The sequence below is a fragment of the Danio rerio genome, chromosome 18 (genome assembly GCF_052040795.2).
Source record: "Danio rerio strain M-AB ecotype USA chromosome 18, GRCz13ab, whole genome shotgun sequence".
Lineage (NCBI taxonomy): Eukaryota > Metazoa > Chordata > Actinopteri > Cypriniformes > Danionidae > Danio > Danio rerio.
In genome coordinates this window covers 32,832,501-32,858,041 of record NC_141038.1, presented here as the reverse complement: position 1 = coordinate 32,858,041, position 25,541 = coordinate 32,832,501, and the positions used below count along the sequence as shown (strand labels likewise).

Sequence of the window (25,541 nt, the reverse complement as noted above, 5' to 3'; positions counted from 1 at the left end):
TGTGATATAAACAAACACACAATTTTAAGTTTTAGTAAAACATTAGTAAATTAAATATTTTAAAACATATAATTGTTATTTTTAGAAATTAATTGTTATTGACAGAAATTAGAAATGCTTGTGCAGTTTATTCCACTGTGGTGGAAAAATAAAATAAAAATGGAATAAGCCTAAGGAAAGTTAGTAAGTGATGCTTAGTGATTTAAAAATAAATAAAATAACTATTGCTTGTTTCTAGTCTGGCTGAAGCAGACAACGACATCAAAATGGCCTCAACCATTTCGAAATAAACACTGTTGGTTTTAAAGGAGAAGCTCTCCTTGAAAATATAGGAGGAAATTTTGACATTGAGTTCATAGCTTCTGGCTGAAATTTGTACCTCTGCTGCTCTTCTGACCAACATCTCTGGTCACAGTGCTGAGATTACAGACATAGAACTCCATGTATAAAAAGCTGGCAATGTTAGAACAAATATCAGTCCCTGGAAAAAGACTTAGATCTGATCTAAAAGTTGACAACCTAGAAAACAACAAAGAAGGTTAACGCCTCTAAGCCATCTCAATGGTATAATTTTCGTAGAACTTTTTGGGGATAAACAGCCTTATGATTTGGAGATCACAGGTCTCTTGCATTAAAAAGCAACCTGGTGCACCTCCAAAGACTACGATTGGTAAATTCTTCATTTCCAGACAAGAGAGCATATTCTACGTCTTTCAAAAGGAAGCAGGGAAATGTACAAGAAGGAAAAGAAGAAACTGATTTTCCCTGACAAAACACTTTCAAGCTGGTCAAGTCGAAGCTGCACACCAGGGGCCTCATGTATCAACGCTGTGTACAGACAAAAACTTTGCGTACGCCAAATTTCACGCTCAGAATCGCTCACGTTTGGATTTACTAACGATGAATGTGTGCAGCTCCACGCCTGCTTTATGGCTGGCGTACGCATATTTTTTGTGCGTGTCTGTTTTATTTTCATTGGCGACTCCTAGAGGCAGTTGTGTTAAATAGCTCTCTACAAAGTGTCTTTGAGCCTTGCAATGGCAGCTGTATGAGACAGATTCATTTAGCAGGTATATAAGGTTTCCATACCATACAGTTGACCAGCCAAACATTAAAGCGCAAATTGCAGCGGTCGCCTGATTTCCCAATGTAATCTGAGCTATCTACTGCACGCACATTTCTATAAAGACACTATCTGAAGATGAATTTGCATGCATGAATCAGAAACATTTCCATTCAATAAATGTGCAAATAAAATATGATGCACAGACTTATTAATGATTCCTACTTGTCTTTCTCGTGATAAATAGTGTCAAAACATGATCGTGTCAAAACATGATGACATGCGTTTTTCGAGCTGCGCCACTGAGACTTTTAAGGGTACTGCAACATTTTATACCTATAAATCACACTATTTCTGTTTAATTCACTCAGTGCAATGTTCAGACCCAACTGTGTTAACCGCATCAGCTAAACTCTCCCACTCCATTTTTTTCTTTTGTTGTTAATTCCGGAGGACAAATTTGCAAATAACACCGCTTTCTCTGGTCTACCTCCGAAACCAGCACCTCCAATTCACATTCAGTTCAAAGTTTCTCTTTTTGCTTGCTTTTTTTTTTTTGCCTTTGCTTTTTCGTTGAGTTTTGCCAAAGTAGAGTCATTTGCATATTCATACGGGGGAGGAGGCAGGGAGGGGTTTTGTGCTCGTGCATGTTGGAGCTCAGTTTCACGTTCATTCAGATGTACAAAAGAATATGCGTGAGATTCGGCGTACGCAGCGTTTCATACATCTGACTTTTTTTCTGCGTACGCACATTTACAGCTTTGTGCGTACGCAATGTTTTAGTATGATTTCCACGCAAGTCTTAGTCCATGAGGCCCCGGGGGTTTTAATTTAGGATGTTGTATCCTTTCCACTCTCTTTTTAAATCAAACAGGTTTGACACTCCAGATGCTGTTTTGAAATTCTTCAATACTGTGGTTAAGGCTGGTCGATCTGGATATCCGTCCCTTATCGACCCAAGGACATCATAGCCAGGTACAGAAATGATCATCTTGCTGTTCTCAGTTTTATTAGTGCAGGCTAATACTTCCAGTACGAAAATAATTTTTTTTACCTGCTTCACAAACATTTGTGTGCTGTACAGAATATAGAGCTGTTGTTTGTAAGTGATATTTTTAAAAACAATGTCGTTTTTCCTATTTTCTTACACAGCACCTATTTTACCCTTTACAAAAAGCAAGAGAAGCCTTTGTTGTCTCCAGAATGTGTCTGTAAAGTTTCCGCTTAAAATACCCATCAGATTTATTATAGCCTCCAGAATATATCCATTGCTCACCATCACCATTCCGATGTGCGTGTCTGCTTCTCATCATGCATTACGCCAGATAAACAGCACAGTGACAGAGACAGACTCAGATGAAGCTGAAATACAGCTCAACTGTTAAAAAGAGTTTATTTTAGTCTTTCTGAAATTATAAGTCTCACACAAATGATGTTTGCAGTGCACACACATTAGCGTTTACTGACCGTGGTGATTATAGCTGTAAAGTATTACATAGCAATTTCACTGTCTTGATTACAAACATGCTCTGTTTTAAAAATGTTATAAACCTATAAAACATACATAAATCCTAGAGAGTAGTAATATGTAATTAAATACCAGTTTATTTAAAAAAATAAAATAAAATCTATGGAAACATGAAACATGGCGCCTGTCAATCAATTTGGTGGGGGGGTAAAACCACACTCCTATGACACATTGCAATGGGCCTTAAAATCACTGGAATTTGGGTCCTGTTTTAACATCAGGAAGTTTTAAAAAGAGACTTTGGTTTCTAGCTCTCCAATATGACACTGGACACTATACATACAGACAGTTCTGTCCCAACAGCTTACAAAAGTCGATTTTCATCATAGGTGCCCTTTAATAATGTTACGAAGTTTCGATACTAAGTTAATGGGTAGTGTTAGGCCTTTATATTGAAAAGGGGAAAGGTGTGTTTTTTTTTTTTCCTTTCTTTTTCTCCTCCTGCAGAGGTTATGTTCATGTCATTCATATACAATGCCAGACTGGTCATACTAATCGGTTGAGGAAGTGCAACAAACTTTATCTGCTGGAATGTGAGGGGACAGATCAATTTTACCAAATATATCAAAATATTATTGCACAAAATATTATTGCAAAAGTGGCGCATGGTCTTACTGAGTTGAGCTTATTCTCTTAATGAGTTATAGGTGTGTTTTGAGAAAAAAACAATCAGAGTCTCATCTCCCATTTCCTTTAAGAGCCAGTTGTGCCGCACCATAGCGTATTTGCTATTTACAAGGCGGACTTTGTAAGTGGAAAAACAGTGCTTCACTAGCTATAAGACAGTTAAACAGAGCATCTACAGTGCAAAAAGGAGACATGAGCCTCCTCGTTTACTTTCGCTTTCATAAGGAAACGTGTTGTATGCACAGATATCCATTAGCGTATACATCATTTTGTTTAATTTTGTTTGATTTATTTCAAAATTATTTTTAAATTCAGTTCTAATACCAGCAAATGAATAAATGAACAATAATAACAAGGTGTGGTCAAACAACTGAGTCAAATTCAAATACACATGCTTTGGCCCCATATGGTCTAAAACTTGACAGGTGGACAAAACCAAGCTTGTTTTTAATAAAACTATTATAAATATGCATTTAATAAATAATACTGCTAATAATAATAACAACATTATACAAAAGCAAATTGTATAAATAAACGGAAAAAGCCTCCGGTAAAATAGGGGAGAGAAAGCGTTATGCCATGTGTTAAAAAGTTCCCTCTATTAAACAGAAATTGGGGAAAAAAATAAACATGGGGCTAAAAATTCAGGACTAATTATTCTGACTTAGTGTGTGTGTGTGTGTATGTGTTAGAAGATTAATCATTACTATTTGTAAGTTTCTAGAGGTTAAATCCTCAAAGCTTCTCAGAAAGTTTCTTATGATTATAACTTGCAAATTGTATATATTTTTATATTCAATGGCGTGATCTTTTAACCTGCATCCAATCCGGGCTAACTTCCGGAAAGGGAGGGTAACCAATAGCGTTAGAGATATCAAGTAAACCAAGTCCTGCCCCAAGACTGACAAAAATCAAAAAAGTTTTGCACGAGCAGAGAGAAGAGCAAGCGAGCAAGAGTGTTTACGATGACAGGGTTTCTGCAAATATCATACAGTAACGTCAAATGTAAGACTTTTTAAGACCATTATGTATTAAATTTAAGACCTTTATCACAATATGAAATCACGTGAGAGAAAATTCAAAATTTGTGGTAAAATAAATTCTTATTTAAATTGAACAGAACTAAAGATGGGTTAGAAAAACCATTAAACTACAAAAAAAAAGAAAAACATCTTAAGGCGGATTTATATTTTCACCTGGCGCCGCAACACACACCTCCACTGACTGCGTGCACCTCACGAAACGGACAAGGCCTTTATACTTGATGCATTCGCTGTTGTGATATTCTTTAAATCTTTTCTTTAATGACAGAGGGTGGTCAAAAACCCACCGTAATGTCAGATAAAAAAACAAATAAGTAGTAAGTTTCCGGAACTACATCATATCACAAATATAGTTCAAGATTTTTGAACTAATTATTTTTTTATAATTTATTATAGTTATTAAAAAATCTTAAATGGTTATAAAACTTTTATAAAGCAAACTTTGATGCAACACTCTACCTAATAAAGTTAAATATCAATGACAACAGAACATGGTTTGCTATATATACAATATATTTTTATTATGGCAAGAATAAAAGCAAAAAAAAAAGTACACTTACTAAAAATACTGACGCTTCTTTTATTTTGCCCACTCAACAATTAACACATTACTGTCTGGCTAGTTTCTGTCCTTTTATAAGCTAAAAAAGCAGCATTGCTCCAACAATCCTGTCCATTATCACCAAGCGGCAACCTCCCTCTCTCCCTCGGGAGGCCAATACAGAAGTAACTGAAACTGCAATTCATCGAAAATTCGCTAGTCCTGGCTCCATAATAGAGCAAATTTCAACTGAGCCCACTGTTAAAATGGCCAACTTTACAGCAGAAAAAAAGGTGTTTACAGCCTGGTACAAAGAATGATTACCCTTCATGACAACTGTGAGGGGGTGAATTTTTTTTTAGAACTCATCAGTTTCCTTTATATTAGGTTAGGTTAAGTTTGCATAATTAAGGGCATGGCCACTTGATTGACAGCTAAGTCTCGCTGTCGCTGTCACTTCACCTCAGCTGACTCCGGCAGATTAGCCACTGATTTCGGCATATTCATCATATTTTTGTTTTGTATTATGTGGCTTTACAAAGTCAGATGCCTTTTGGGATTATTTCATACAACTATCAGATGATATAGTATGCACAAACCATTCACGTGGCCTCCGTTTCCCATGTGAGTAAAGATATATACTCGTAAACCATCTCTATTAATGCATTTGTTTCATTTAAGATCATTTATCATTTATAAATGTTCTTTAGAGCTGTAATGCACTCCAAAATCTGACAAATAGATTAGCTGTAGGCTCTAGAACAGTCATCTGAAGTGTTATCATACAGTGTTATGCTAGATGTCATCAATAGTCTTGCATTTGCTGACACAGACTATATCTGAAGTGTTTGAAAGTAATTCGCATTTTCCTCCTGTAGAAAAACGTAATAAAAACAATGTTCAGTGGCTCAACGTGTTACAACAGTGTTTTTAAAAGTCTAAACACAATATAGTGTACAGCCAAGCACATGTGGTCAGAACACAAACGAGTCAGGTGATAAAGTATTAAGCGTTTTCCCAAAGTAAAGTATGTCTAAGCCAGGTCCAAGCAAAATGCCAGCAGGTGTCTGTAGCTCCGCTCACTCTCCGCCTTTTTGCCCTTGTTTGGTATCCCGCCGTAAGTGCGATGGCGCATGAACAAAATGTCGATGGTTGGCCGCACCAACTTTGCTTCTTTTGCACTCTTCAGAAACCTAATGGTGACGTCACAGATACTACGTCAATATATTTTAAAGTCTATGATTATCATCAATAAAGCCTAGAAATTGATCATCAGTATACTTTAAACCGATAGGTCAAAATATACTTTTCCACTTATCAAAGACATCATTTGTTACTTAATTTTAGTTTGAAGCTGTTACATTCTTTTGAATTCAAAATTAAATTCAAAATAAAATTGTAATAAATACATCAGTGTAAAACCTATGACAGGTGGAAAAACATTCTGTAATATTGAAACCACATGGGTCTCCACTTTTGCCATGACATCTTTTTTTTTTTAACAAACTTATCCCTGAGGTTTTTCCAAACTTTTACAAGAACATACCTTCTTTCCCACTGCTGTTGCAATTTTTAGCCAAGAATAATTGGTTATCTGGTTTTCTCTAAGATCACGCATGGACAGATCATTAAGATGTCTGTACAGGCAAACCGGTTTCAGACAAAATCTCTTTAAAGTAATTAATATTCAGCTCAAATCAAACGGGGTGCCGCGCAAACAGTTCACTCAAAATCTGTTCACTCCACCAGCCGTAATCATGCTGTGTGCATGCAAAGCCAACCTCCGTAAACACAGTGATGACGTCACATTTGTCACGCACACTGAGTTTAATAACAGAAAGCTGATAAGTTTAAAGTTTTAAAGTTTAGACTTTTTAAGACCCTACTGAAACCCTAAATGAGTTTACGAGTGCCTGTTTCCTCGTTGTGGATTAGTTCAGCATGCGCGTGAACATCCCTTGTGCGCATGCGAGCAGTAGTTTCCTCGTGTGTAGGCCTGTAATCTGCTCAAGGTTCATTTCCCCTCGTGCAAAAACATCACCGGTGCACTCGATTATTTTTGCCATGGAATTGCTGTCATACTAGTCTATATAATATTTGATAAGCGAAAATTTGCACTTTAATTTTGACACCAATGTCATAGTCACTAAATATAAATCAGAGAGGTAAGACTTTCTCATGCAAAGCGTCATTTCAGTTGTCAAGTTTTGTAAAAATATATCTATTGAATTAATCAATCTATTAAGAATAACATTGGACAGAATTATGCATTAGGCTCAAGTTAAGAAATAACAGATAAACCGAGACTGCTGACAGATCATGAAGCAGATAAATGTTGACCTTTCTTTCAAGGTGTCAGTGCAAAAATAACCAAAACAATAGACCTAATACAAAAAAGTATAAGATTAAAATATGAAAAAAATCAGATCAGATGTTAATTTCTGTCAATAATCCTAACGGATTAACAGCACTCAGTAATGTTTCAGCATGCTTTCACTTTCGTATTTGACATAAAACAAATTTGCCGGTAGAAATTACATCCCGCACTACTCATAATTCTCTCTTTATACAGCCATATATATGTGGCTATTACACAACCATACCACAGCATTATATAGCCTGGTTAGTTAGATTGTTGGATCATATTGCTTTCTCACTACAATCGATCAGCTCAAGTTCATTTCAGTTGAGCAGAGACCACCTCATTCAGGCGATCTCACACAGATTGATTTGGCGCAGATCAGAGCCTGATTGTGGGATTCACATATTCCAAACAACCTGTGCTAACAAGACAAACATCTAGGTGTGAAAGAACGCTAAGATTGTATTTCCATGCGATTGACAAATAGTTGCAGACAAATGAAACTTTAGTGAGAAGGCAGCACTGGCCCGATCGGACCAGTAACCATCCTGTCTACAGACCTGAGCGTCCCACACACTGGCCCCAGTCCATCGGACAGTGCTTATTGTCGAACCCTGCTCAATATTAAAAAGGAAACATAAGTTTGATTAAGTCAATGTCATAATAAATGCCCTTAAATAATGTAGCCTAGTTGGCAGCAAGCATCAGTGTTTATTAAGATTAAAAATAAAATGTAAAAAAAAATTTAATTGTGAATGTTATAGCAATACTTGTGACTGCTTTTGTAGAGTAATGCAGCCTGTTGGTACAGTTCTGTTTCTGCAGTTCCTCTTGGCAACAGCACACTAGTTGTACACCTCACAGGATGACTGATTGTGAAGCAACGTGTAGTCTGGCACATTTGTTACCCACGACAAGTCAAGATTTTAACAAAGAAAAAAAAAAGAAAAGAAAATGCACAATTGGACATGACTATGAAATGAATTAAGAGTAAAGTAAAAGGGTTCAAACAATCATTTAAATTATATATTGAAATATGCTTCTTAATGTTTCATGATCGGAGGCAAATAAAAATAAAAAAGATTTATATATCTGAATATTCTAAATCAACTTATTTTAAAATACGAGTTAAAAAATTTACTTAATTTCAACTAAAACAACACTGTTGTCACATAAGGTAACGGGACCCAGGCAGTAAGTGTATAAACAGTTATTGATATATACAGCGGGGAAAATAAGTATTTGACACATCAGCATTTTTATCAGTAAGGGGATTTCTAAGTGGGCTACTGACACAAAATTCCTACCAGATGTAGCCATCAAGCCAAATATTGAATTCATACAAAGAAATCAGAACATTTAAGTATACAAGTTGAGTCATAATAAATAAAGTGAAATGACACAGGGAATAAGTATTGAACACATGAAGATAACAAGGTGCAAAATGGCATAGAAAGTCAGGAGATCTGTCAGTATTGAGAGAAAAACCCTGCTCCCTATCAGTACTAATTGATATCAGCTGCTTTAGTCCTAATTGATGGCCTATAAAGGCTTCTCATTACTCAGGAGGCACACAGGAAAGACTTCATGATGGGTAAAAACAAAGAACTCTCTCAAGATCTGCGTAGTCTTATCGTTGAAAAGCATTTTGATGGGAATGGTTATAGGCGCATTTCCAGAATGCTGAATGTTCCTGTGAGCACTGTGGGGGCTATTATCCGGAAATGGAAAAAGCATAAGTTCACCATAAACCGGCCACGATCAGGTGCTCCACGTAAGATCCCTGTCCGAGGAGTCCAAAGAATAATCAGGAGAGTTCTCCAAGAGCCAAGAACCACTCGGGCAGAACTTCAGGAAGACCTCGCATCAGCGGGTACTATTGTTTCAAAGAAAACTATAAGCAATGCACTGAACCACCATGGCATCCATGCACGCTCACCACGCAAGACTCCATTGCTGAACAAAAAGCATGTTGAGGCCCGGTTAAAGTTTGCGAAACAGCATTTGGAGAAGCCTGTGGATTATTGGGAAACTATAGTATGGTCAGATGAATGCAAAATTGAACTTTTTGGCAGTCATTCTACACATCATGTTTGGAGAAGAAATGGCACTGCCCACCACCCCAAGAACACTATACCAACAGTTAAGTTTGGGGGTGGAAGCATCATGGTTTGGGGCTGCTTTTCAGCAAGGGGTACTGGCAGACTTCATATTATTGAAGGTAGGATGAATGGAGAAATGTACCGGGACATTCTGGATAAAAATCTGCTGCCATCTACCAGAAAGCTGAAAATGAAAAGAGGGTGGACATTTCAGCAAGACAATGATCCCAAACACAAGGCCAAGGAAACAATGAAGTGGTTTCAAAGAAAGAAAATCAAGTTGCTTGAATGGCCCAGTCAATCACCTGACCTAAATCCCATAGAAAATCTATGGAGAGAACTGAAGATCAAAGTTCATAAAAGAGGCCCAAGGAACCTTCAAGATTTAAAGACCGTTTGTGTGGAAGAATGGGCCAGAATCACTCCTGAGCAATGCAGACGACTGGTCTCTCCATACAAGAGGCGTCTAGAAGCTGTGATCACCAACAAAGGCTTTTCTACAAAGTATTAAGTAAAGTGTGTTCAATACTTATTCCCTGTGTCATTTCACTTTATTTATTATGACTCAACTTGTATACTTAAATGTTCTGATTTCTTTGTATGAATTCAATATTTGGCTTGATGGCTACATCTGGTAGGAATTTTGTGTCAGTAGCCCACTTAGAAATCCCCTTACTGATAAAAATGCTGATGTGTCAAATACTTATTTTCCCCGCTGTATGTATATTGATACAAGTATGGCAGTAAATGACTGGAGATGCAAACAGTTCTGGGAATGAAGACAGACAAGGAGTCTGGATAGCAGATGATTGGAGTTTTTTGTGTGGAACAGGATACTGGAAACCAGATGAGGAAGCAGGATAGGGACCAGACAGGGAACCAGGAGAAACCACAATAGGAGAGAGATGAAGAACACTGGAGATCACTGGAGAAAAAAAAGAGACAAACATTGCAAAGAGTATAGAAACTAACCATATACAAGAATGCAGTCCTTTCTGTACTGTAAGATGAGGCCAGACACAGAGTGGAGTGACTGCTAGGTTTTTATAGGCAGAGGTGATTATCAGTGATGAGGGGCAGGTGCAATGACTGATTAGTAGTCAGGTGAAAGTGATCACTGTGATTGTGAGTGAGGAGAACCTGGTCATCCCGAGGTACCCGGGATCTTTCTTCTGGTGCATATCCTTCACTGTCTACCACATATTCTTGTCTCCCCCTATGCAGTCTAGAATTCAAGATCTCTCAAACCTGATAAATGGTACCTTCGTCCACAAGAATCTTCACTGGGACCAGGTTTTGTGGAGACAGCAGTGGGTCAGTGAAGGGAATTGACCAGTGATATGTGGAAAGTGGGGGAAGGCACAGACAGTAGGTGACTGGGTTGATCCTTTCCCCGATAGTGAATAAACCCATGTAATAGGACTTATTAATGGGAATGCATATCCCTCATTGAGACCCAGACCCTCTGGCCTATCCTGAAGTCTGGAGTCTGGGAACAAAATCTACTGCATTCTTTTATCTCTGCACAGCCTGTTGTAGGTTATGGTGTGAGTAGTCTCTGACCCCCTCGCTCATACCAGAATCAATGGTCAACTGCAGGAACATCTGATGGCTCACCGGACCAGGAAAATAGAAAAGGCTGGTATCAGAATATGCACCGGAAAGGCACGAGTCCAGTGGTGGGTTGGCACAGGGAGTTTTGAGCATACTTGGCCCAGGCTAAAAATTGATTCCAGTAGTCCTGGTGATCATGACAGGAGGTTTGTAGAAATTGCCCCACATCCTGGATCTTTTTTTTCAGTCTGTCCATTTGGGGGTGGTATCCCAAGGACAAAGTGACAGTCACACCTAGAAGCTGGAAAAAGGCCCTTAGGACTTGGGAGATAAACTGTGAACCTCTATCAGAAACTCTTTGGGCAGACCATAATTCAGAAATACATGCTTAAAAATCCATTACGCAGTTACCATGGCAGTGGGTAACCCAAGTAGGAAAATCAATTAGCAAAACTTTGAAAAGCTATCAGTAAAAACCAGAATACAGGTATTAACTCTAGAGCTGGGGACATTGGTCATGAAGTCTACTTCAAGGTGCGACGAGCGGCGATTCAGGATTGGCAGAGGTACAAGGTGTCCAGCAAGAAGATAGCGGGGAGTCTCTGCCATGAAACAATTCTTGCACCCCTGCACAAACTATCTCACATCGTGGACCATTCCCGGCAACCAGAAGCTATCTTGAAACAATGAGAGGGTCTTGTTGGCCCCAGGATGACCAGTGCCCAGGGATGAGTGTGCAGAGCGAATCCTTTGAGTGCGCTGAACTTCTGGGAGGAACTGGTGTTCAGGGGACATCCAGGTAAAGTAGCTAGAGAAACCTGGGTGAAGGCTGAAGGGGTTTCCCATTTGATGGGACTAAGGATCATCTGGGATAGCAGGATGGGTTCTGGGTCAGTGGGGTTTTTCTCCATTCAATGATTACGGGAGAGGGCATCAGCTCGGGTGTTCTTGCAACCTGGGAGATATGAAATGGAAAATTGGAAGAAGAGTAAAGAATAACACCCACCGAGCTTTGTCAGAGATTGAGGCAGCAAACTTCTCAGAGATATTGCAGGTTCTTGTGATCAGCAAGTACTGTAAATGTGTAAGAAAACCCCTCCAGCCAATGTCACCATTCATCAAGTGCCAATCTGATAGATATAATTTTCTAATTCCCTACCCTAGAAGCTTCTACAGCCTGAAGGACTTAATTAGTTTGATCAGGTGTGTTTAATTATGGGTGGAACTAAACTGTGCAGGTCTGCGGCCCTCCAGGAATTGAGTTTGACATCCCTGCTCTGGAGCTCCTTGAAGGTTAAGGGCTGAGGCCATGACATAATGGCTTCTACCTTCTCCTTGTCCATCTTTACACCATGATGACAATAAATAAAAGGAATTGAACAGGTGTATGATGAAATGAACACTTCTCAGCACTGAGGAACAGGTGGTACTCACAGAGCCAGGCTAGGACCTCTGCAATCTGGACACAATGTATGGCCAGGCTTCAGGAAAAGATCAAGCTGTCATCAATGTAGATAATTACTGATTTGTACAGAAATTCCCGAAGCATCTTGTTCATTAAATCTTGGAAGACCGAAGAAGCATTGGCTAATCCATAGACCCATAGATCTAATCCATGCCCACACTATATTCGTAGTGGCCACTGAGAATGATGAATGCTTTCTTCCACTTGTCTCCCTTCCAAATGTCAATGAGGTTATACGTGCTGTGGAGGTCCAACTTGGTGAATACCCGAGCTCCACGGGGATGTTTCAGGGCAGCTTCTACCTACTCCTTCATGGCCATTTGTGCCCCCTTAATGAGATCTATGGCACAGTCCCATGGCTGTTTTAGTGGTAGTTGGTTAACGCTCTTAATACATTTTAAGATTTCTGATATTCTACCAAGCAGGTACAAAGTACCTTTTAAAGGTTTGTTTACTTGGTAATAAGATTTACTCTAAAATATGTAGACTTGTTCACATTTGTTGTTGATTCACAGGCCAGTCGAGTCAACTCTGTGAAAATGAACATATTACTGAGGTTTTTATTTGTTACGTACAGTCCATAGGTACAACTATTTATTAATTTTAAGGAAAGGATCTGGGTTTCAGACGACAGGACGGTTTACAACCATTGGCTCCACGAAGTCTGGCCCCCGTGACACCTTTCGTTATCCAGAGAGATGGATCTAGACACTTCAAAGACATTTCGATCTTCCCCCCCTCCCTGTTATGTTTGCAAATTTCGTAACTCATTTCTGACCTTTCCTACCTGTACAACCCCTCCTATAACCCGTATGCCTGGTTCTTTTAGGTCTTTTTAGAGCATAAATAATTTAAGGGTGTGGGAATTATGTTGATGTATTTTTAAAACCCCCCATGCTTGGTGTCGTTGGAATGTCCTTGACATTTTACAACTCATGATGCATAGATCATGACAATAACTTGTACTGCATGCATTCTTTAATGCCCTGAAATAAAGACCATTCTCAGGCTGCAGGTGGACACTCAAATTTGCATATGAGCAGCCTCGAGACAGGAAGTTTCCCGCTCAAACTTTGCCCTGAAATCATTGGTCGAGCATGTTGAGAGGGCAGTGCAACAGAGCTCACGCTTAAAAGCTGAAAAGGTGTTTTTATAATCTTGATGATCCTTAATGGTGTGTGTGGAACTGAAACAGATTTTGCCACTCTTTATCTGAAATCTCTATTTCTGCGCTTTGCTATCTCTCTCTGTTCGTTACATGTTCTATAGATCCATATAGCCTATCTCCACATGGTTTACCTTTGTTCTATGTTTGATGTATGTTCGTGTGTTTGTTCGTTATCTGTCTGACTAGTCAATAAATCCCATTATAATTAAATGAATTGTATTGTTTGCCTCACAGAAAAAGTCACTGAAAGACAGATTCCCCTGCCTAGCTGTTATAAGTTGATTAAAACTTATGAATGATTATTCTACTTCACAAGTAGTAGTAATAATTCCCTTTTCTAAATGAATAGATCGTTACCGTGTCCGCTCAGAAGAGCAGCGGTTCTGGCTATGTTTGTTTGGTCAAATTAACAATAAATTAATCCAGATTGTTAAGGATTAATAATAATTTGTTATTGTTGATAATTAATATAATCTGAGAGTCCGCTTGGTCGAGCGGGCAGAATCATATACAATCATGTTTGTTTGACCAAATTGACCGAAGCTTAAGCCAGAATATTAATAATTAAGAATAAACCGTTATTGTTGATTATCAATATTCATTAAATGAGCTAATTTCTGTTACATATTTTTATTCTAGTGCATCCCCATTTTTATTCCTAAATCATTCTTTAAGGCTCTAAAACAATGTCTTTTTTCATTTATATTGAACAAATAACAGTGAGAATATACAAAAAGTTACTTCAGAAACTGAAGCTTGAAGGTGAACTTGCCTTTGCAAATTTTTTGTATTATTACTGGGTGAAAAATGCACATTATTCTGGTTCCACATTCCGGACATTATTTTAGCCTCTGTGACAGGGTTCCAGCACGGGTTAGCATTGAGGAAAGCTCTTGCCTTCCAGTCTCCCTGGCCACATCATTATGTGGCACTCTTACTGCCATATTAGGCTGTACCTATGAGAATTGTATTGTACTCCACTCCTGACAAAATTTGTTTAACTTTAGAGACAAAAACAAAGCATTTAATATTTGGCAAAAGACAGGAGTTTTTACCTACATTTATAATGATAATACTTTTCCTGGCTTCTCACAACAAAAAAAAAAAATTCATGTAGGAGTGCACAATAAATCAAAAAAAGATTGTGATCTCGATTCAACCCTTCACACAATCTTAATTCAACATTTCTACAATTTAGCCAATTCAATTTCCAAGTTCAAAAGAAAAGCATAAGGCACTCGCACAAGTCGGTCAACAAATGACAAAAAGTCACATACTGTATTCCTAATGTATAATTCTCAAAATGTAATTTCTGTCTTCATGTAATGGGGTATTTACGGCCACAAAAATCACACATTAGCTGACCATGAACTGTTTGTTTACTAAAGGGACATGCACACTTGGGCCGGGCAATTGGCCAAAAAAAAAAAATCTAGGATTTTTATAAAATTTGACCGATTTACGATTTCGATTTTTCTAATTGTGTAACGAGTCAACTTAAAACATTACAACAACATGACTGAAATTACATTCTCTTTATAAGTAACTTGAAAAAACATCCGGTTAAGGAACATTTTATTTTTAATGGCCATGCCATACATAAATTGGTCAACACAATGTAAATAAATGTAAAACAAAACCACAAGTTAAATATTGTTGCAGAAGATTTGAACAAAAAATATTTGTTAAATATTGCAATCAGGAATACAAAGGTATTTTTTTTTGCAAGTTTTGCTGAGCCTAGGAAAGATTGGCTGTCATCTCGGCTTTGACTGTGTCTTCTGATTAAATGACAGGTTGTAATGCTGCTTAGACACAGTGGAAGTAAAGGACTGAACATGGAAACTGTAAAGCCTATTTTAACCCAGTGCGTTAAGTTGTGGATGTATAGCAGGAGCAAATACAAGCACCAGATGTGTGTCTAATATAAAATATATTTATTCTATTTTTTTTTTCCCCCCTTTTAAATACCGGTCATTTGATGCACTTTGCAGGTTCGCTTCCCTTTACAGGTTGAGAGATCGAGTTTATCGACTTGATAAGGGACCATGTCTTGACAATCCACACAGACGTGACTTATGCCCCATTCACACGGGGCTTTAACGTCAACGCTTGACTAAAGGCGTGTCTGAAGTTGGGGCTGAAGCGATAGTCATAGCCAATGAAATTCAGTCAGCAATAGGCCACTGTCTAGCGTGTGTATTTGCATACAGCGATCTGATTGGCTGATACTTCCTTCGGCGCTTGAAAAGTTGAGCTAGTCCCAACTTCTGCAGCGAGCAATGTCACTGAAGCGGCGTGACTTCATGCATTGGGTTAAATTAGGATGTCCAGTCTCTGTTTAATCTGTCACTACCTTGATTAAAACCCAGACAGGCAGTCAAGCAAATCGCACATCAGAAGCGTGGACATGGCTCGCACACGACCGTTTAAAGTACCACACACCAGACGCGCATATTCGCATTATATTTAACATGAAACGGAATGAGTGATGGTCAAAGGCTAGGACCACGACAACCCAATCATCAGGAGCAGAAACTGGCTCTTGGGACATGGAATGTCACCTCACTGGGAGGGAAGGAGCCCTAGCTTCTGCAGGAGGTGGGACGGTACCGACTAGAGATAGTTGGGCTCACTTTTACGCACAGCTGGGGCTCTGGAACTCAACTTCTTGAAAAGGGCTGGACTTTTTTCTACTCTGGAGTTGCTCATGGTGAGAGGCGGCGGGATGATGTGGGCTTGCTTATAGCTCCCCAACTTAGCCGCCATGTGTTGGAGTTTTCCCCGGTGAACGAGAGGGTCGCCTCCCTGCACCTTCGGTTCGGGGATAGGTCTCTCACTGTGGTATGTGCCTATGGCCCAAAAAACTGGGGGACTTCAATGCCCATGTGGGTAATGACAGTTATACCTGGAGAGGCGTGATTGAGAGGAACGGCCTCCCTGAGCTGAATCCGAAGGGTGTTTTGTTATTGGACTTCACCATGTTCAAGCATAAGGGTGTTTATCAGTGCACCTGGCACCAGGACACTCTAGGGCGGAGGTCAATGATCAACTTTGTGGTTGTATCATCTGACCGCATGTCTTGGACACTCGGGTAAAGAGAGGGGCAGAGCTGTCAACTGATCACCACCTTGTAGCGAGTTGGATCTGCTGGCAGGGGGGAAAGCTGGACAGACCTGGTGAGCTTAAGCGTATTGTGAGGGTCCTCTGGGAACGTCTGGCTGAACAACAGGTCAGAGGGATTTTCAAGTCTCACCTCTGGAAGAGCTTTGACCAGATCCCGAGGGAGGTGGGAGACATGGAGACCAAGTGATCCATGTTCTCCGACTCCAATGTTAACGCAGCGTGAGGAGCTGTGGCCGTAAGGTCTGTGGTGCCTGTCGGGTGGCAATCCACAAACCCGTTGGTGGACACCGGCAGTAAGGGATGCTGTCAATCTGAAGAAGGAGTCCTACAGGGCTTGGTTGGCTTGCAGGACTCTCGAGACAGCTGATGGGTATCGGTGGGCCAAGCGTGCTGCAGCCCGGGCGGTTGCGGAACCAAAAACTTGGGCCTGGGAAGAGTTCGGGGAGACCATGGAGGAAGACTATCGGTCGGCCCCAAAGAGATTCTGGCAAACTGTCCGGCGCCTCAGGAGGAGAAAGCAGCTCCACATCGACGCTGTTTACATCAGAAGTGAGGAGCTGTTGATCTCGTCTGGGGATGTGGTTGGGTGGTGGAAGGAATACTTTGAGGATATTCTTAACCCCACTGACAAGTCTTTCATTGAGGAAGCAGAGACTGGGGATGCAGGGGTGGACTCACCCATCACCCAAGCTGAGGTCACTGAGGTAGTTTGCAAGCTATCCAGTGGCAAAGCAGTGGAGTAGATGAGATTCACCCTATGTATCTTAGGTCTCTGGATGGTGTGGGGCTGTCGTGGCTGACACATCTTTATAACATCGCATGGAGGTCGGGGACAGTGCCTCTGGACTGGGCAACTGGGGTGGTGGTTCCCATTTTTAAGAAGGGGGACCAGAGGGTGTGCTTCAACTATAGAGGGATCCCACTCCTCAACCTCCTGGGGAAAGTCTATGCCAGGGTACTGGAGAAGAGGATCCGACCACTGGTTGAACCTAGGATCCAGGAGGAATAATGCGGTTTTCGTCTGGGCTGTGGTACACTGGACCAGCTCTATACCCTCACCAGGGTGCTCGAGGGTTCATGGGAGTATGCCCAACGAGTCCACATGTGTTTTGTGGACTTGGAGAAGGCATTTAACCGTGTCCCTTATGGCATTCTGTGGAGGGTACTCGGATAGTATGGGGTCAGAGGCGATCTGTTGAGGGCCGTCTCATTCCTGTATGAAGTTCGTATTGCCGACAATAAGTCAGATTTGTTTTCAGTGCATGTTGGACTCCTTCAGGGCTGCCCCTTGTCACCAATTCAATTCATAATTTTCGGCGACCACTAGATTCTGTGCTCCGCATGTGACACCTTCAAACGCCACCGCACGTTCACTGCATGTCAGGATTGCTTTCTGAGGCGCAAGTCATTTATTAGATGAAGAACAGATTGACGCAGCTTCACCTATCGCAGCAAATTCCGTTTTTACTGTTGATATTTGGAAGCAGTTAATCAGGAAGTGGGCGAGGCAGTGGCGCAGTAGGTAGTGCTGTCGCCTCACAGCAAGAAGGTCGCTGGGTCGAACCTCGGCTCAGTTGGCGTTTCTGTGTGGAGTTTGCATGTTCTCCCTGCCTTCGCGTGGGTTTCCTCCGGGTGCTCCGATTTCCCCCACAGTCCAAAGACATACGGTACAGGAGAATTGGGTTGGCTAAATTGTCCGTAGTGTATGAGTGTGTGTGTGTGAATGTGTGTGTGGATGTTTCCCAGGGACGGGTTGCAGCTGGAAGGGCATCCGCTGCATAAAAACTTGCTGGATAAGTTGGCGGTTCATTCCGCTGTGGTGACCCCGGATTAATAAAGGGACTAAGCCAACAAGAAAATGAATGAATAATCAGGAAGTGACTATTTTTTTTTTGCTTTGACTCGTTGGATGGAAACGCTGCTTTATTCGCACGTATTTAATGCAATAATCCAGTTTTGCGCATAAAGTTTATTTGCATTTATGGATGGAAACATAGCTACTGATGGGGCGTTCTCGAACAATTTGTTCATTTTGAACAAATTTTTTGAATTACTCATGGAGTGAATCATTCATTCACACATGGTCACATTTGTGCAAGTGGAACTCGCATGCTAGCTTAGAGTGGTGTTTCGTGCTTAATGCACACGTGGCCTTAAACCATATCGGTGTAAACGATATAAGATAATACAGCATCACGTTGGGGAATCATATCAATATATCCCCAGAGCTCGATATACCGCCCAGCCCTAGTGTCGTGTGTGAGAATGAATGTTTGTAGGTGTCAGTATAACTAGCTACTTGAGCTATAAAATGTTGAATATAATGCAAGAGGGAATCTGATAATGACAAATGTCTCTTTTTACCAGTGAACAAAATTAATTGAATGTTTTCAATGACAAATTGCAAGCATGTGTCTCAAACATAATATTTCAACTTCAGAATTATGAATATGAATAAAATATGAATTCTGATGTAATAATTTTCCTTTGCATTAATTACCGGGACAAATTTAAATTCTATTCAAGAATTAAAAAAAAAAAAAACATGATTTTCATTTTAGCCAGAATTGTGCAGCCAGTGCATTTAAGGGGGGCCGTGCACATTTTGAAACACCTCCAGACATAAACAAGATAATGTTATCTATTTTATATACGGTTAATCTTCTCCATTTCAAATCACTTTTCTGAACATTATTAACCTGAAGATCTGGACATCAGATTTAGACATTCTAGATGACGAGACAGAGCCAAACTTTGTCCCGGGTTGACACCTCTTCTATTTGTGAACGGAATTCACTTATTCTGCAAAACTTTGTACATCGAGTATACAAGACAAAAGGAAGGCTGGCAAAATGAAAGACAATATTGACCCTATGTCTTGTTTCCACTGAGCGGTATGGTTAATTGTGAAATGATGTGGTACAGATCACCTTTATCAGGCTTATGTTTCAACAGACAAATTGGTACCCTTTTGGAAGGCATGGTGTATGACAAAGCTGCAGTTGACGTCATTCTTGCCTAAAGAAATATAAAAATAAAGCTGTATGGGTTGTTCACATACCATTCAAGTAGCACTTCTCATAAAACAAATGCTTTATACACATAAATATTTATGTATAAATGTTAATTACTAACCATTCTATTTTGTCCATATTGTCCATATACTTTTTCTAAGCATACAGACCCTTACAGTCTCTGAAATGTTACCAATTACAAAACGTTTAAACACAATTAAACGAACATACTAGGGTTGCACTGATATAGGGTTTTTGGCTGATATCGATAACCAATATATATATATATATATATATATCTATATATATATATATATATATATATATATATATATATATATATATATATATATATATATATATATATATATATATATATAGGCCGATAATTATAAATATTTCAAAATGGTATATTTTTATACAGCAAACTTCATAAAAGATTGACCTGCTTTTATGAACTGAATAGTCTATACTCAAAGCAAAAGAGCTATAATTTCAAAACTGCAAGGTGATCATATAGACCTATCTTCAAGATTTCACATAAATCAGCATACAAAAAATTGATTATTTACCTTTTTTCATAGCAAATTAACATGCAACTTTACTGTTGCATAAAAATAATAGGTTAAATAACAGAATGGGATTTAATCAACAAGCAAGTTAAATATATTTTAAATAAAATGAAGATGAAAGAGCTTAACTAAAGAAGAAAGAGGACTGAAACCAGCTCAAATGTTCTTGAATAAAACATCTTACAGTAATGTACACATGTACAAATTTGTCATGTCCGAAAATGCCTTTTTAAAGTTGTTTTGATAGTTTAGATCCACCGTACAAGCGAAAAGCTATACACAGAATGCATTACTTAACATGGGGCATAGATTCATCCTATTTGCCTTTTTAGATTCTTTTGTACCCATTGGGCTGCTGCTTGTCAATCAGACAACACTTGTGCTCGGCCTAATTTATACACCGGATCGATAGCGATAATCTTAAAAATAGCATTCATGGGCCAATAACGATATGAACGCTGATATATTGTGCATCCCTACAATGTACATTTAGGCCTTAATTGTGTTCAAAAACAATACGAAACATATACAGTCATATACATACCTATCCTTTTTATATTTACTCTTCACCAGTACATATGTGACCTCTTGTTAAAAAATAATAGTTGCAGTTTATTCATGTTTTGGGTTGCTGAAAGACACATTTACTCGTTTGTTTTTCATGCTTCACACTCTCATTTGTCAGTTTCTGACAAAAGCCACACTTCAATAATCATGCGCAAGTGATTAGCATAAACTCGAAGTTCATTTTTTTTTAAATATAGACATGTGGGAAGCTCATACAATTAGAGAGTATAGAGTACAGAGAAAAAGAGAGAAACAGTGAAAACACTCAACGTTTCCACGCACTCAGACTGCTTTGTCAGTTCCTCCTTAGACACGCAAGTTATTGTTGTCGAGCGTCGCGTACACTGTAATCCACGCGTGACTCCAGCTGCGCTCTCATAGAGTGAAAATGAAAACAAAACTTAACTGCAGCAAACTATAAAAGCAACACTTCACGCTTGTTTTGCCAATACAACGTGGTGTCTCTGTCGTCTAAACACTGTGACAGTAATGAATATTAATGAAGTTGCACAATAGAGCGTGCTGATTGGTTTGAACCAAGCCTTACTCATGCATTAATGCAGCACACTCTGAGACGTAATAAGGCACACTCTGGTACAGACTTCCAGTCTGCACGCTGGAATACACGCTATTATGTCATGACCGTAACGCAGCTTCAAAAATTCGTTTCAAACCGGAAGAACGAATTTGCTTGAAATAACGCAAAAACAACGAATTTACAGGTTTTAGTGAAATATAGGTGTCCTAGTAGTGTTTTTAGCAGTGTGGGGCACATATACGACTGTCAACAGCTCAAAAAATGTGTTTTGGTGTTTCGTGACCCTTTAAAGAAATCCTTATTGAAGAAGCATATAAATGGAATAGTATTTAAATATGTTGCTAACATGTGAATGCAAAATATATTTTTATTGAAAATAAATAATCACAAAATGCAAAACAATTTAGTTTTTTTTTTACTTGTAATGAACTCACATTTATTTATGCAATTTTCTTAATTATTCCCATAATTTTATGTTTTCAACAGTTTTATATTAGTTTATATTGAATTCAAATGCAATGAACATGCAAAAACTGCAAAATATTTGTTAATTTATAAATGGAAAATAGCAAACTCTATGACTGGCTTTTCCCCTATAGCAGGGGTGACTCCTGCATATTCGGGGTGTAATGCATAGTTTAGCTCCAACTTCCTTCTACACACCCCCCTGGAAGTTTAGTATACCTATAAAGAGCTTGATTAGCTGTTTCAGGTGTGTTTAACTGGGGTTGGAACTAAAATATGCAGGACACCAGCCCTCCAGGACCGAGTTTGGACACCCCTGGCCTATACAGTTTCACAGTATTTACACTGAATATCTTGTTGGTCAATTCAGATTTTGTGACAGTGTCCAGTTTTTTGATGACCTGTTTACATTTATCATCTTTGAAAGGTGACTCGTATCCGATTGTTGGCATTTATACAGCACACAGCAAACGGTGCAATGACCAGGGATAAAAAAAAACAAAACAAGAGTGGGTGCTGACAGACAGCTGATAATAAAAAAGTGCTCTTTTCTCCATTCCTGTATTTTTTTTCTGTTCGCATGGTTTCATTTTTTATTTTCTTTTGTACAAGTTGTTTTCCTATAGTTTATGACAGAAACACTCATTTGGCCATATTCTTTTTTTCTAGGCCTTTTTAAACCAGTTGGCATCTTAATGTAATGTTCATGGCTTGATTTATGCACATGATGTATGCAACAGTATTATTTTATTATGGTTACGTGGTGGATGTTGCACTCTTTCTCTTTCGTAACAATACAAATACACTACAATACAATACAAAAGTATTTTTTAGTCCCTGTGTAGAGTTTGGTCACTTGAAACATGAAAAGCAAACGTCCGCTTTTCCGTACAGCATTACAGCAGTTTAGTATGTGTGTGCGCACTTCGAGATGTGTGTAGGTGCCAAGAATATAGTGTCAAACTATAGACTGTCCTATCACAAAATGCGGCTAGAATTCCTACATGATGGAAACAGTTTGATTGCGGCATTTATCTATCTGTACTGCACTTCAATAATGCTGCTTTCTGCACATCTTACTCCGGTGAGGAAAAAAAGCGATTAAGTTACAACCTCCCGCCCAACCGAGTGACGTGTGTTTCACAAAAGCCAGCTTTAACAGGTGTATGCAAAGGACTTGATTTGTGGTTCAAATTCAATCCTGCTTCTAATCTTCAATGCTAATTTTACACTCACGCTCCATAATGCTTACATCTCAACTCATGAGACAACTTTTTACCTCAACAAGAAATCTTGTCGCGATTTAATCTCGCGAGATCTCGTGACACCCTTAATATTAAGAGTTCATTTTAAGCTATCTCGCAGCCCACCAGCAGGATTGCTGAGGCCCACTAGTGGGGCGCGGCCCACAGGTTGAGAATCCCTGGTCTAATTATATAATTTATTAAGTTGAACAAATTTGTGTTGTCAATATGCGTGTGTTTTTATAGGCCTATTGTTGTGTGCACAATGCTTGTGTGTGTATATATATTAGTGCTGTCAATCGATTAAAAAAAATTTATGAATTAATCACACTTTTTTTAAAAAATTAAAAGCGATTAATCACATTTAAAAGACTGAAACTTGTAATTTTGGCTATTCGAATGTAAAATTTACATAAACGCAAGACAAATACTATTTGAATTCAAAATATAATTCATTATTAAAAATTTTTGATTAACTTGTAACACAGATTTCTTCATGTAAACAACATGCCCAGAATAAACCATCAAGATCCTGGCTTGACAGCCATATTTTTTACAGAAATAAAAACACAGGCATGTTAGAGCCATTTGAATTTCAAAACAATCAATGCCAATAAAGAAAACATTGATTTCCATCTTGGATTCTAAATGGACTGCAAAAAACTACCAAAATACAAGTATTACAGATATGGAAAATTATAATAATAATAATAATAATAATAATAATAAAGTATTGAATATAAACAATTGCACTCATTGCAGGGTTGGACTGGGACAAAAAAATAATATTAATTAAAAATAAATAAATAAATAAATGAAATAAAAAAAATCGGCCCTGGCATTTTGAGCCAGAGAGGCCCAATACATCAATCAAAATGCTCCCCATCTGTGCATGCCCTTAAATATATTTACCAACTCCCATTCAATAAAAGCACAAAAGGCATTTATACGAAATAACGTGAGTTGACAAATTAAAAACGTAATTTCTTGTATTTATTATTATAATAAAATTATAATCCAGACTGGAAATTACTGCTGCACGATTAATCATATCGCAATCGCAATGTCAGCCTATGCGATTACATTACAGCAAATCTTGTGATTAAATTAAATAAACAAAAGCGAAAGCAGTGTGTGAGCAGCGCTTATGGAAACCAGAAGCAGCACACAGGCGTTTGCCTTTCACACTAGCTGCGTCTGCAGCGCGCAGCTCTTCGGCAGCTGCTGCAGAGATCAATCTATCTCTGTCTATTCTATGTAGTTACATATATCTCTCTATATATACAAATGCACCTTTAAAAAAAACGTTTTATCTGCACTAAGGCCCGCTTCATAGGCAGTATAGGCAAATGCTAAGGGCGCTGTACATCCAGGGGGGCGCCAGAAATAAGCGCAGTAAAGTTGGTTTTGTTTTCGATATTCCTGACACATTCAGTGTTAGACGGCAATAACTTAAAAACCTCTAACCCTAAAAAGATCTAAAGTGTGTTTCCTACAAAAAGACAAAGCTGGTTATGTTTCACAGCTGTCTTTTTCTTTTTTTTCGCTCGACATAATGAGCACTGCTCTGTTTAAGCAGTCACATGTGTGTAGCCAGGAGAGCTCGCGCTGAGAGGAGCTCTCAGTAAGGGACTGTCGGAAAAGTGCTTCTTTTTTTTTTTTTTTTGCTCCGCTCAGATTCGGGTGTGTGTTTAAACAGACAATACACTTAAAAATATGTAAACATGTCCATCTTACGTGTTTTACTTTAAACAAACCTTTTTTTTTTTTTAAATGAGCACAAACAGTTACTAAAGTAGTCGAATGCTTCATTATAGATCTGTGCATTCTCACATGAACACCTCTGTTATCAAACAAAATAATGAGAGATTCATTTGTTGCTCTTCACTAAATAACTATAGTAACTTTAATCAATATGCAAATACAATGAAAGAATTTATAGCTTTATTTAATTTCTGTATAGGCCATTGATTTTAATAGGCTAAACCTTTTATTTTATTGTTAATATTTTCTATGTCAATTGTTTTATTGTTTTATTTTATTTTATTGTCAATGTATTCTGAGTTTTAACGTCAGCTAATGTTATGGAAGGGCATAGACGTTATGGAAAATAGTAATAGTTGTAACATAACTGGTAACATATATTGTAACGTATATGCTAGAGGTATACATTCCGTTCAACATTCCATGAAAACGGTCTGGGTTCAATTTCCAGGACAATTCAGATCACTTAGAGCCCAAAAGTCTGGCCTAGACTTCTTGTTGACAAGTTAACGAGTTTGCGACACTTCACAGAACTGTCCTAAACCACTCTTTGCCAACTTCAAAAGAACATGGCAGATAAGACAAGAGAGAAAAAAAAAACATCTTTAGTCAGCCTTCTGTTAACAGACAAAACACATTCCTCAACATTAAACAAAAACATTTAGAACCCAAATATCTTGTTTAATTACACTTGACTTTTGTAATGTGCACAATTCCTCATATAGACTATAGACATTCGTACTTTCAGGCCTTTTAAAAGCATCAATGATGTTCAATGATATAAGAATGTGGGAATTA

At 38.6% G+C, this 25,541-nt stretch overlaps 1 protein-coding gene and 2 long non-coding RNA genes across 4 annotated transcripts in view; 2 read left to right on the top strand and 1 right to left on the bottom strand.

Moving 5' to 3' along the window:
• The window catches only part of LOC137488296 (uncharacterized), a 724,224-nt gene that overhangs the window by 350,450 nt on the left and 348,233 nt on the right, over positions 1–25,541 (top strand). The window lies entirely within an intron of this gene.
• tcf25 (TCF25 ribosome quality control complex subunit) overlaps positions 1–25,541 on the bottom strand; it is a 90,155-nt gene that overhangs the window by 55,637 nt on the left and 8,977 nt on the right. The gene's annotated exons all lie outside the window — the stretch shown is intronic.
• Positions 1–25,541, top strand: part of LOC141378851 (uncharacterized) — a 63,330-nt gene that overhangs the window by 31,345 nt on the left and 6,444 nt on the right. The gene's annotated exons all lie outside the window — the stretch shown is intronic.